Genomic DNA, 11,432 nt, shown 5'->3' with positions numbered 1-11,432 from the left:
TGATAACTATTTTTTCTCACAGAGCTGATTCTTGCACCCTCCCCAAACTCAGTTAAACACAAATCCTATGAAAATACACATGATGAGCTGAGCTTCTCGACTCAAGCATTTGACTTCACATGTTTTAGATGCTACTAGGACTATTAGAAGAAGCTAAGAAAAACTCTATGTTCACAAAATTGTTTTTTTTTTGGGGGGGGGGGTGAGGTTGGGGGAGAGTTTGTTCCAATGAACAACTCCCTAATGGAGGATTTTGAGTAGCTCTTGAGGCCAAGTAGTTTCCTGGCCTACGCAGCCCTTTTTTGGGATGTCGCACAACGCTTGGATCCCAACGGCTGCGAGGAAGAATGGAGGTGCCGAGAGGTGCTTATAAAGGCTGGATAGACCTAACAAAATTTTCACGATAGTTCCTAGAAAAAAATAAGAATGCAGTGGATCGTCATACTGAATGGAAGGTGATTGCATCATGTGCAATCCACTCTAAGACTGTAACAACAAGTACTAACCTCGCCTTTGGGGGAAACCGCTGACAAACGAGACTGCACTTGACTTTCACTCAGTGCACTCTGGGTAGGATTAGTTCGAGGGAAACGTGTTGAGGGCGCGGGAGTTTTTAAACCAAGTAAGCTTTTATATTCCATAAATCGTGCTTTTCACCAAACATGTTGCTAATGTTTAGCTAACGGTAAAATGAAGGTAATCTAGCTTTGATGTATCTGTTTAACCAGGTCACTAGCTGTTGTCGACTGTCGCAGAGGAGTCTGTTTGACCAAGTTGTTTGGGACGCTTTGCAACGCGCGGTTGCAACGCTCGTCGGAAAAAAGCAGTGAAAATCCCACATTGTGCCTGTTATTTTAAGGTAAGCTCACAAAATGTTTTAATTGTGTACGTTATAGTGATAAACTAGTGAAAACCGGTGTGTTAAAAGCAGTGTTTCTTTCCTTTTAAAATTACGTTCCAATGATCAAGTGTGGACCAGTTGGTGAACTATATGTAGACCCTTCAGTCTCGGTCTTCGGTTCACTAGCTCGTGTACCGGCTATCTTAAAATTGTGATAAACTGAATTTTAAGCTTTCTGAATCTTCTTTCTTCTGCGAAGACAAAGTCATACAAATATTAATTATTTGTAAACTGCACACGAGTTTCAAATTGGTCCCTCGTCCTTTTACTTTTCAGAAATTTGATAGCCAGTGTTACTGAGTACATGAATTTTGTCACTCTGTTTGGCCAGAGCGAAGGAAAGTATCTTTTCGCCACCCGAAAGGAAGATGTTGAAAGACAGTTAAGGTTTACTGTGTTAGGTGATAAGATGACAGTTCGAGTGATGAATGAATGAATAAAAGAAAAGCACACAGGAACGAGAGAGCAAGGCTGGTAAGCTGATATTCAAATAACTTATATATTTTTTTTTTAAATTGTGTACCTGACCAACTATTAGCTAAATCTTAATTTCTCTATTAAAATGAAAGTTTGTTTTTTTTGGTATTTCAGCACTGGCATGAGTCACTACATATATATCTGATGGTAACTCCACAAAACAACTGTTTATAAGCTTGAGTAATGAGCTGAAAAAGGTGAGACTATTCTTGCACATGTATGTAATTAACTACATGGTTGTACAGAGCTGGTTTTTTCAATGACATTTACTCACACCACATCACGTTTGTGAACAAACCTGAGTGAAAGGGAAGCCTTAGTCAAGGATCCATCATACCTCAATAGAAAGTACATATTTGTTTTGCCAATTCTTGAATTTTTTTCAAAGTTTCTAGTTCTCTTGCTCACATTTGGGTGGATTTGCAAATTATTCTCTGCTGCTTTTGAAGTTGTTTGCTATCCATTGCACACTGATGTTTGGATGTTGCATTATCACTTTGCAATATATTTTTTGTATAACATGACATCCAAAACAAATCCATTGTAGCTACCAGTATATAAATAGGTACCTGTACTAGCCTATGTCTGCTTTATGCCACAAAATAGTCCAGTTTCGAGTTCACCATGACCGCTGGTTAAAAGCACTGAGAATACATTTGCACAGGGTTAGCCTCGCCTTAAAGTAAAATATTCACAAATTCCAGCGAGAAGATGACCTGTTTACAGTTCTGTGTATTGTTTAATTTTCAAATCTGTGGCACCTTCCCACCGGTATTTGTGAATATTCTTTTTAGGTTGAGGCCATCCCTGTGCAAATGCATTCTCAGTGCTTTTATTCAGCGGCCATGGCGAACTCGAATCTGGACTATTAACACCAACATACCACCTTTATTGGATCACTTGTCAGACTTCATGAGGTAGGTCTTCTACATGCCAGTAAGGGAGTTGCCACTACCAAATGTAAACTACATGTGGTGTGTGCCACTGTCACATGCATGTCTGTTAGTCCTTGGCTTAACCAGCATAGGGTGAAATACATTGTATCTAACAAGTGTAAGAGAGCAAGTCCTACATGTGTCATTATAAAGAGGAGAGTACAGTATCTATTATAACCACAGTTGAATCCCAGTATACAGCCATTTGGTGTCTAAGTAATTCAAATAAAGGCTGGCAAGAGTCTATTTGTAATAAATGTTGTGCATACTGTCTCCAACTGTCCCCATTTCTGCTTAAAGAGAATATGTTTCTGTCTGATATCTACATGTATTGGTATGGTGGAGACTTGGCCAATAATTAAAGTCTGCTCTTTATTAGACTGATCACCTAACATGGTGCATAATAGTGAGGAGACTAATTATTTTGTAATCAGCGCTCTGTAGTTACTATAATATTATCTTACAGAGGTCGTTTAATTTTCCTGACTTGTAATGTCCTACACTGTACTAACCAGAATGTTGCAGGAGTCAAGTGAAAAATAATTATTTTTCAGTCAACATTCATTGTCAGTCTCTAATCTTACAACATGTACAAAGGAAATGTCTGTCTTTTAACCATAGTTCCAGTTTTGAAATCTTAAAATAATGTGAAAAACAGCAGTCAGGACTCCCCCCCCCCCCCCCCCTCACTCACTGCCCTATTGTCAGTTTTTATTGCATATATTAATTTTGTTTTAGTGACACATTTTATTGGTAAACTAAAGCTATGCATATTTAGTATAGAAATTTTAAACTTAATATGAAAATTATATTCTTTGTGATATTATAAAACAGGTATTGTGACCAACAACATGAAGTTTGAAGGATTCAACTGCACAGGGTGTGATCAGTGAGGATGTTATTAGAAGGCTGCAAGTGATGGAGTTTTTGGATTGTAAGGACAGTAAACAGCTTGAAGTTGATGCGAAATGAATCGCCAGCCCATCGGCACTAAGTATTGTCAGTGACACTGTGAATATATATATGTGGTGTGGGTTGAGTTGCTTGCTCAAGATTGCATTCAAAGTATGATGAAGTAAGTGTTCTCAGTTTTGTTCATTTTACGTTTTCATTGTACACCTTACTGTTACATGTATGTACAATGTATACATGTAGTTGTTATTCTTTTCAACAAGTTTTCAGGGATATAAGTTTTAACAACTGTAGTGCACCAGGTGCTAAAATTAGCCCCTGAACTTGGTCATTCAACAAATTCATTTTCTTGTACTGTTAACTACTCCGGATGGCAAAAGTTTTATTGCTTACACACACACTGATAATGAATGAAAAATGCTGACTTAAACCTACAAGTTTTTATACCTATGTAAATAATAGAAAGTTCTAGAAGCGTCTCTGCATATATTTGCGCTTGCGGGACAATGCATGCTAATTATCAAACACTTTACATTATGACTATGCCTGAAAGGTGATAGAATGAATCGAACTACACAAGCTGATTATGTAACATGTACTTATGTGGCTAATGTGTATTTGCCTCAAGTCCCCAAGTCACTGGTTTAGTGCTGTGCTGTTTTTGTCTGTCATGATAATCATTAAACAGGAGACTCAATTTAAAACAGTACTGGTATTAAAACTGTAAATGCTCTTAGCTGTAGATAATGCATGAGTTCAGTGCAATTCAGTGAACTGTTAAGTCAATGTCATTGATATTAAATGTTCAAATCAAAGTATTATTATAAAAAGAATACAATGGTTTTTAACTTGTGATATGTTACTTATGTTTGGATTTGGCATCTTTGTCAGATACAAAGGGTATTTGAAACACTGTTTGAACTTGTAACAACCTAGTGAAGCATGCATGATTACATGAGTCAAGAATCATGTCCAAAAATTAATAAAACAGGTCTTGTTGCGGTTGTAAACATGGGCAGCATGTTTTAAATAAGTTTACCTGTAATCAGTCCTAATTAAGAGATTCATTTTTCAGCAAAAAATTACTGATGAATCTTCGATTTACTCAAAATGACTTTACATCCATACTCTAAAGTGTTGGCGATTGAGGCCTTTTATCATATTTGCAAGCTTCCACCAAGGTGAAATATTAGGGTTAACATAATCTAAAGCTGATAAAGTCCTGTACAAAGCAGGGATCACATATATAGAGTGTGCATATGTACACGTAACAGTACACTGTATGCTTGAATGCATGAATTAAGGCCTCAGTGCAAGGAATTGTATACATTTACTTCAAACTGACCTGACGACATTAACTTTGAAGAAAAACAGCAATGAAATATGTAAAGCAGCCTTAGATCGTGCAGTAATCCCAAAAAAGAACATTAATGTTTGTCTCCTTTTGGAGACAAACAAAATTACTCTACAAGAAGAAAATACCACTGAAGATTCAACATGGTAGATAGAATAAAGGGAGGCATTAATTTTGTAACCAGACCTCCCCTCTTATATAAATATTAAATACGTAAATCCTGTTGTTACAACAATTGTTTAGTTAAAAAAAATAATCAGCATCACATGCATGTCCCAGGATTCCTTGTTGGCAGGTGACATTTGTTGACTGCAGGGCTAATCCTAACCCAAAGTGTCAAATGAAGTAGTTTCCAAGTGTCTCTCATTATCCTTAATTAGCAATGGGCATAATCACATCTATGGCTTCCAGTTCCATGTGCTTCAGTGTCAATAGCCTCTTGAATATTTCAAGCTTCAGTAGCCGAAAACATGATGTTAGAAGTGAACAAAGTTGGAAAACATGTTCATTAGCAGCAGAGAAGTGTTTTGAAAGCACCAGAACTGTGAGTCCCAAGCATCATGTCAGTTTACACTACACTACACAGCCTATGAATGTGAAAGATGATGTCTTTACCAAATATAAATTATTTCAACAGTTTTGCTAATGTTATGTCACTGCCACAAAGGTTAACAAGAAAAGTAAGGAAGTAATGCTGGATGGGCTTGATTTCACTGTATTATGTTGTGTTGTGTGATGGAAATGGCTTGTGTGAATGTAATGAATAGTCTTGCTATCTTAATTGATGAGATAAGCAAGACCCTGAAAATATTCTGTCCACCTCGATGAGGCCTACCTTTTTTGTAAACGGGCCAACAAACAACAAAAATTTGAAACCCAACAAAGCTGCACAGGGTTACAGATTTCTCGGGAAACTGGTTTATTGTTTGATTGGTTTGTTTCCTAAATTTTGAGCAGCATGAAAGTGTGGCTGTTACAAAAAAAGGTTTGAAAATACTAATCCGCCATATGCGACTGTCAAAAGGCGGTAGCATACAGTTGGACAAAGAACCTTTACTTGCTTTCATTTTAGACGAGCGATAGCTAGTGTACATGTAGCATAGCTAGAATGAGTTATATAGCAGTTAGCTGGGGAAGAAATATTTCACTCACTTGGTCAGTCTACAGACCATAAATGATTTTGTGGTGGTAATTCTGCTGACCAGAGTATTTTGGGAAAAGGCTGACCATTGTGAACAGAATGACTGCCAAAGCGATAAACTGATCTTAAGCATTAATTTTGGAGTCAATCAAGTGCTGTTTGGTATGCAACAAAGGTGGTTGTATAATTTGATCCAATTGATAGCTTTGACAGAGGCGTTAAACTGAAACTTTGCCAAAAATCCTGCGCAACAATTTCATGCTCAAGAAGTGTATCTCTTCCATAAATTAAATCAAATTTCCTTATCATCTTATTTTTTATATAATTACATTACCTTTATTTCTTATTTTTTATATTCCTTTGTAAACGCAAACCATCTTTAGTAGCTTTGAGAAAAAAAGCTGCTCGCACCAGGATTCGAACTGCCGACCTTTGATTAATTTTTGTTTTGTTTTGTTTTTTTTGTTTTTTTGTTTTTTTTTTTTATTTTTTATTTTTTTTAATTTTTTTTCGACCTTTGATTAAGCTTCTGATTACCTGAAATAATTGGGAGCAAAACAAGGTATCAATTCATCACAGCTTAGTTGAAACCGCTGATTGATTGATGATTACCGCTTGTTTAAATGAATCACACAGCGAGCTAATAAGTGAGCGACTACAAATTCAAATGGTTGTTGATTTCTGCTTGAAATAACTCAATATGCTCACCAAGTTAATTGTTTTACTGCTCGTGTTATCTATTCATGGATATTTTGGATGCTGGAATGGTTTTTGTGTGGGATACCTGTGGTATCCCTCGCTATTGTCATCGGCTAATGTCCGCTAATGCAAATGAGTTGTGAATTCCACACGTACCCTGTGGGTACCTATTTTTTATTGTCACTCTCCTCTGAGGTTAGGGGAGTGCCTGGCGCAAACTACTCGCGCTAGTAAAAATCATCTGTCTACAAAGTGCATGGTTTGTTCTACAACTCTGGCGATTCGCCATTTTGTTCAATTTGGTAGTGTAACAGTAGCCCAGTGTCCACTTTGTTTCAAGCCAGAATCTGTTCTTAATTATTTCCATTCCCAGAAAGGGGAGCCTGCCGTTTTCTCCAAGCTCCATTGTGAAATCAATACACGGATAACTGTTGTTTAATGTCATTAAGGAAATCTGAGGCAGTTTCAACATCAGGCATTATGCTAAGCATATCATCAACATGTTGCATTTGTAGACGGCAGGCATCTTGTTTTCTGTTTCCAGCTGTTTCTCATTGTTACACATGGAGGAGTTTGCCATGAAGGGTCCCAGTGGTGAACCCATAGCAACACCGTCCACCTGTTCCTACAGATTTCCTTCAAACTGAAAGAGCTGATTTTTGGTAGCGATTCTCAACAGCTTCTTCAGCTTCATGATGTCAACACTGTGTTCTTTGTTGAACCAGTCGTCTTAAAAGGCTTATTCTGTGATGCTGTCTATAGTTTCATCCACAAGTACATTAGTGAAGAGCCACTTTGCAAGCTTGTAATCGTACATCCCCGTGGCTGATGTTAATGGACGCATGGCTAGCTTCTTGTGGGTTTTTGAAAGACCGTAGAGATGTGCGAATCTTGAACCCTTCTGGATTACTGATTAACAAACGCACCTAATCAGATTCATTCATCACTACTACTCCAGAACCCTTATCACGCTTGGTAATGACTATGTCCTCTCTCCTCTTGAGCTAACTTATTGCTTCTAAGTATTGCTTTTGGTGGTACTTTCGGTTTGCTTGTACAAGAATGTGTTCTTAATGTGCTCATCAATGTTCGTATTGGTGGCCAGCAACCTTGAGATCTTTTTAGTGTGGCCATTCATCAGTCGCTGATAAGCTCGTTACGTAGAATGACCATCTTTTCAGAATGCAGATAAAGTGAAGAGGCGAGCATTCTTGATTGCTGTAAAATTTATGCTGTGTCACGCAACCGTGACAAACTCCTTAAAATGTTTTTTTGACCACCCTTGTAATATGTACATGGAACATGACTATTTCAAATATCACAAGTTGGCTTTAAAATGCTTTTTGACTTATTACAAGTCACTGTCTGACATGCTGTAAAACTTAACTAAACAGCAATGATAAACAAAGTATAAGTATTAATAAGACTATTACTCATAAGAAATTCCGAACTACAGAAAACACAAGTCACCTTCTAAAAGTAACGTGGTTTGAACACATTTTCCTTTATATGACTGAAGAGTGAACTTCATACAAAAAGATGTACTTATCCACAAGTAAATGAAAACAAACCCAGTTTAAGAAATTTGTGTGCTTGAACTGCTCAATTACGCGAGGAAGCTTCCAATCCCCTAATTCAATCAACGGGATTTTGAACCCTAGTGCTTTCTTTAGAACTAACAGATCCTTATTGAGGGCGGATTTGTCAATACATCTTATGTGATTTTGCTTACAAAGCCGCAGTCTCATGTGTGCGAAAAAAAGTAGGTGCTGCTCTCTGCCTTGCACTACTGAAAAGTTCTTAATCGTTTCTCGCCTTCACTTCTTTCTTTTCCGATTCCTTGATTATACTTGTAGTTTTTATTTCTTGTAGTTCTTGTAGATGAAAGCCAAGATGTCATCCTTTCTGACATTTCTGCTTTGTGAAGACATGATTGACCATTGCAGTTTTAGTTGTGTGTATAACTGTGATTATAGAACGAGCAATTTGCAGAGTAAGACATACTTATAAATATAGATGGCACAGATTACACTAAGTAGCAACTAGATGGCAGAAAGTGTCATCCAGCATAACTAAAGAGGGCTGGAAAAATAACCTGTCCACTCGTCCGGGACAAGTACACGTACATCTTCCTCTCAAGCAAGTAACTTTCTCTACTTGTTTGCCCAGCAGGCAAGAGCCCAGGCAATCCATCTGCACATTTTCCAGTTTCATAGTACACACCCAAACTCGACATCCGTGTATCAAAGATGCAGAAACTGTAAACACTCAAATTAGGTCTGCTAGATAAAAATTAGGTCTGCTGGGATAAAATACAACTCAATTCATTACACCATCTGCCATACACTGTTTCAATAATAATAATAATAATAATAATAATAATAATAATAACTTTGTTTATGTAGTATCATTCCTTTGTTCATGGAACTTTGCCAAGAAATGTGTAAAACTACATGCATGCAATCAGTAATAAAATCTATCTTCAAAAAGAATAAGGTTTAAAAACTACGTACAGTTCGAAAATATTAACGATGTCTACAAAAATTAAGCTGTCCACAAATAGTTCAAAGAGCTATCATGTTTTAAGCCCTCTTTTGAAGCTCCTGATAGAGTTTGACTTGCGTAAGGCAAGCGGCAGATTGCTCCATGACCTCGGGGCACATACATTGTACATTAGATTCTCTGTCGCCATTGGCTTTTGTGACAGACCTCGGATAATCTAACAGTTCATTTGTGAGAGATCTCAGAGATCCAAAGTGAGAGCAATAGTAAACCTTATCAACCAAATTAATAGCCTGAGTTACACTGTTAAGTGTTTTAAGGCCTTCCATGACCGCCTCATATTGAGTGTGCGAATGAGCACGTGGTTTGCTTGTAGCAGAAACGTTCGGCAACGTGGCCTTTCGTTTGGAACTGCTCCCTTTTGAAACCAGTGGTTTGGGTACAGTTTTTTCCCTCTACAGCTCACCCAGTGGGTCAAGCGATTCAGCAGAGGTTAAATCCTCCAAATTTTGAACTTTGAACCCTCGGCGTGGAGCTGTACAAAACACCGTGTGTTTGTCTTGGAATGAAGGAAAACAGGAGAAAACCGTGGTTTTCTGTGAACCCTGTGATAGCCGAGGTCAGATTTTGTGCTTTCTAAGTGTCCGTTGAGAAAAAATTTCCAATTTTTGCTAATGTTTTGAAGAGTTAAATTCGTACACGTTTTCTCTCTAAGCGGGAAAGGACGTGCATTGAATTCTGAGATTGGATGGTGCAATCTCATGGGATCCCTTCACTGAGGATGATGGGATAGAATGCACAACTAAACATATATTTAAATTGCTTTCTAAAGTTAACTACTCTCATTATACAACTGAGTAAACTTTTAATATGTTCTGTTCACATATATTTATGCAGAAACAATGAATAAGAAAGTATGGAGAAAACATTCTCATTCAAAAATTTCCTTTACATGCCTGGCTGTAGCTAGAACACTTTGCTTCATGCAAAGTTAAGGCAGTCTCAACAGCCAAAACCATACAACTGCTCATTAAAATAGAAATAATGGACACTCAGTTCAAAATAATTTAACAGTCAAAGGTGCCTCTAAACACGCTTTGGCTAGAATGCACCCTGCAGTAAAGTTAACAAAGCAGTGTTCTGCACTTGCATTTGCTACAGGAGCTGGTCCTACTGTTTTTGTTGGCTTTTGATGTTTTTTAATAGCATCTTTGTGAGACTCTTGCTGTGTCATGAGATTTTCTTGTTGGATTTTTTACATCAAGCTCAGCCTTTTTTGTGAGATTATTATAATATTATTGCATTAAGCATGGACCAGTGATGTTATTGCTGATACAGTATTCGAGTCCCCTGTGCTTTTGGCTAGGGTGAAGTTTTTTTTATGAATGCAAGTCGAATGGGAGCTTTAAAGCTGCCCAGAGGCCAAAATTTAAGCTTGTTCTTTTGTTTTTAAGCGGTGGCGCAGTGAATAAAATCGCAACTTGAGATGTTGAGGTGATCTCAGACCCTTCGGTGTGCGATGTTAATGTTTTTCACGCTACTGTGTTTGGTAAATAAAGTTATTTGTGGTTAAAGTTATGTGTTATTTATTTAATTATCAACGGTAGCTGCCACTCAATTTCTTCGCTAACCGGAATTTTGGTGTTTGGTGCTTTCTTCAGAGTCACAAGATCGCAATCTAAAATAAGGCTATCAGTCCCAACGTATTTCGTCAGATTGCTCTTTCTCAGTCGTTGTCTTGTGACTGCAGAAATCTGTTACTAGCTTTTTCCCTTGCTGCCTTGAGATTTAGGAATTTGCTCTTTGATTTTTCAGACCTGTCTGCTAGGTCTTTTATGAGGCCTTGTAGCTACACAGGAAAATTTTCCAAAAACACATGATTGGGAAAGTGAATGGGAATTTGTTAATTTGCATGGATAACATCCGTTTATGGGAAAAAAGAATTCTTCCCATTAATGGATAACCTGACATTTAACATTGATGGGTGTCAGTTCCACCATGGGTAATAACGAACTTCATTAGTGTTATTCTCACAGTAACCATGTCTGGGAATTAAAACACTTCCCAGCATGGTTTTCTCAATCTTTACATGTTGGTTTATCACACAAACCCACAATGGGAAATCACAGAATTCCACAGGGATTTTCGTATTAACCATTATGGAAACTGGCAAAAATCCATTGTGGCTTTTGATAATCTTCAGAGTGGTTAATCCTTTTTATCCACCTTTTTATCCACCTAAGGGGCAGATTTCCATAACTGATTATTTAAAAATGGACTACAGCGTATCATGGAATCATAGAATAAAACAGTTATAATTTCTTTAATTTTCCCACACAGGTAAATTTTCTATTCTCTTTTTGGGAAAAGGAAAATTCCACCAATGGGGATCGACATTCTGAAGATTAAAAAGGCTGAGGCAAATCATGTGTTCTATTAATCCATGTTGATTTAAGTTCAATTTACAGAGGATGCTAACCTCAAGGTGTAGGTCTAGTAAATGCTACAGAT

The 11,432-nt window shown here is 37.4% G+C and overlaps 1 long non-coding RNA gene across 2 annotated transcripts; it reads left to right on the top strand.

Moving 5' to 3' along the window:
• Positions 1-198: 198 nt before the first annotated feature.
• LOC145501860 (uncharacterized) lies at positions 199-3,924 on the top strand. 2 transcript variants are annotated; one of them, XR_014051266.1, is made up of 5 exons: positions 199-622; positions 729-859; positions 1,178-1,375; positions 1,493-1,575; positions 3,148-3,924. It is a non-coding gene; the product is annotated as an uncharacterized LOC145501860 (long non-coding RNA). The 2 variants fall into 2 exon arrangements; XR_014051265.1 differs by having other exon boundaries at positions 199-859.
• The last annotated feature ends 7,508 nt before the right edge of the window (positions 3,925-11,432 follow it).

Source organism: Orbicella franksi, chromosome 10 (genome assembly GCF_964199315.1).
Source record: "Orbicella franksi chromosome 10, jaOrbFran1.1, whole genome shotgun sequence".
Lineage (NCBI taxonomy): Eukaryota > Metazoa > Cnidaria > Anthozoa > Scleractinia > Merulinidae > Orbicella > Orbicella franksi.
Note: the sequence above shows the minus strand (reverse complement) of the source record. Positions and strands in the feature narration are given on the sequence as shown.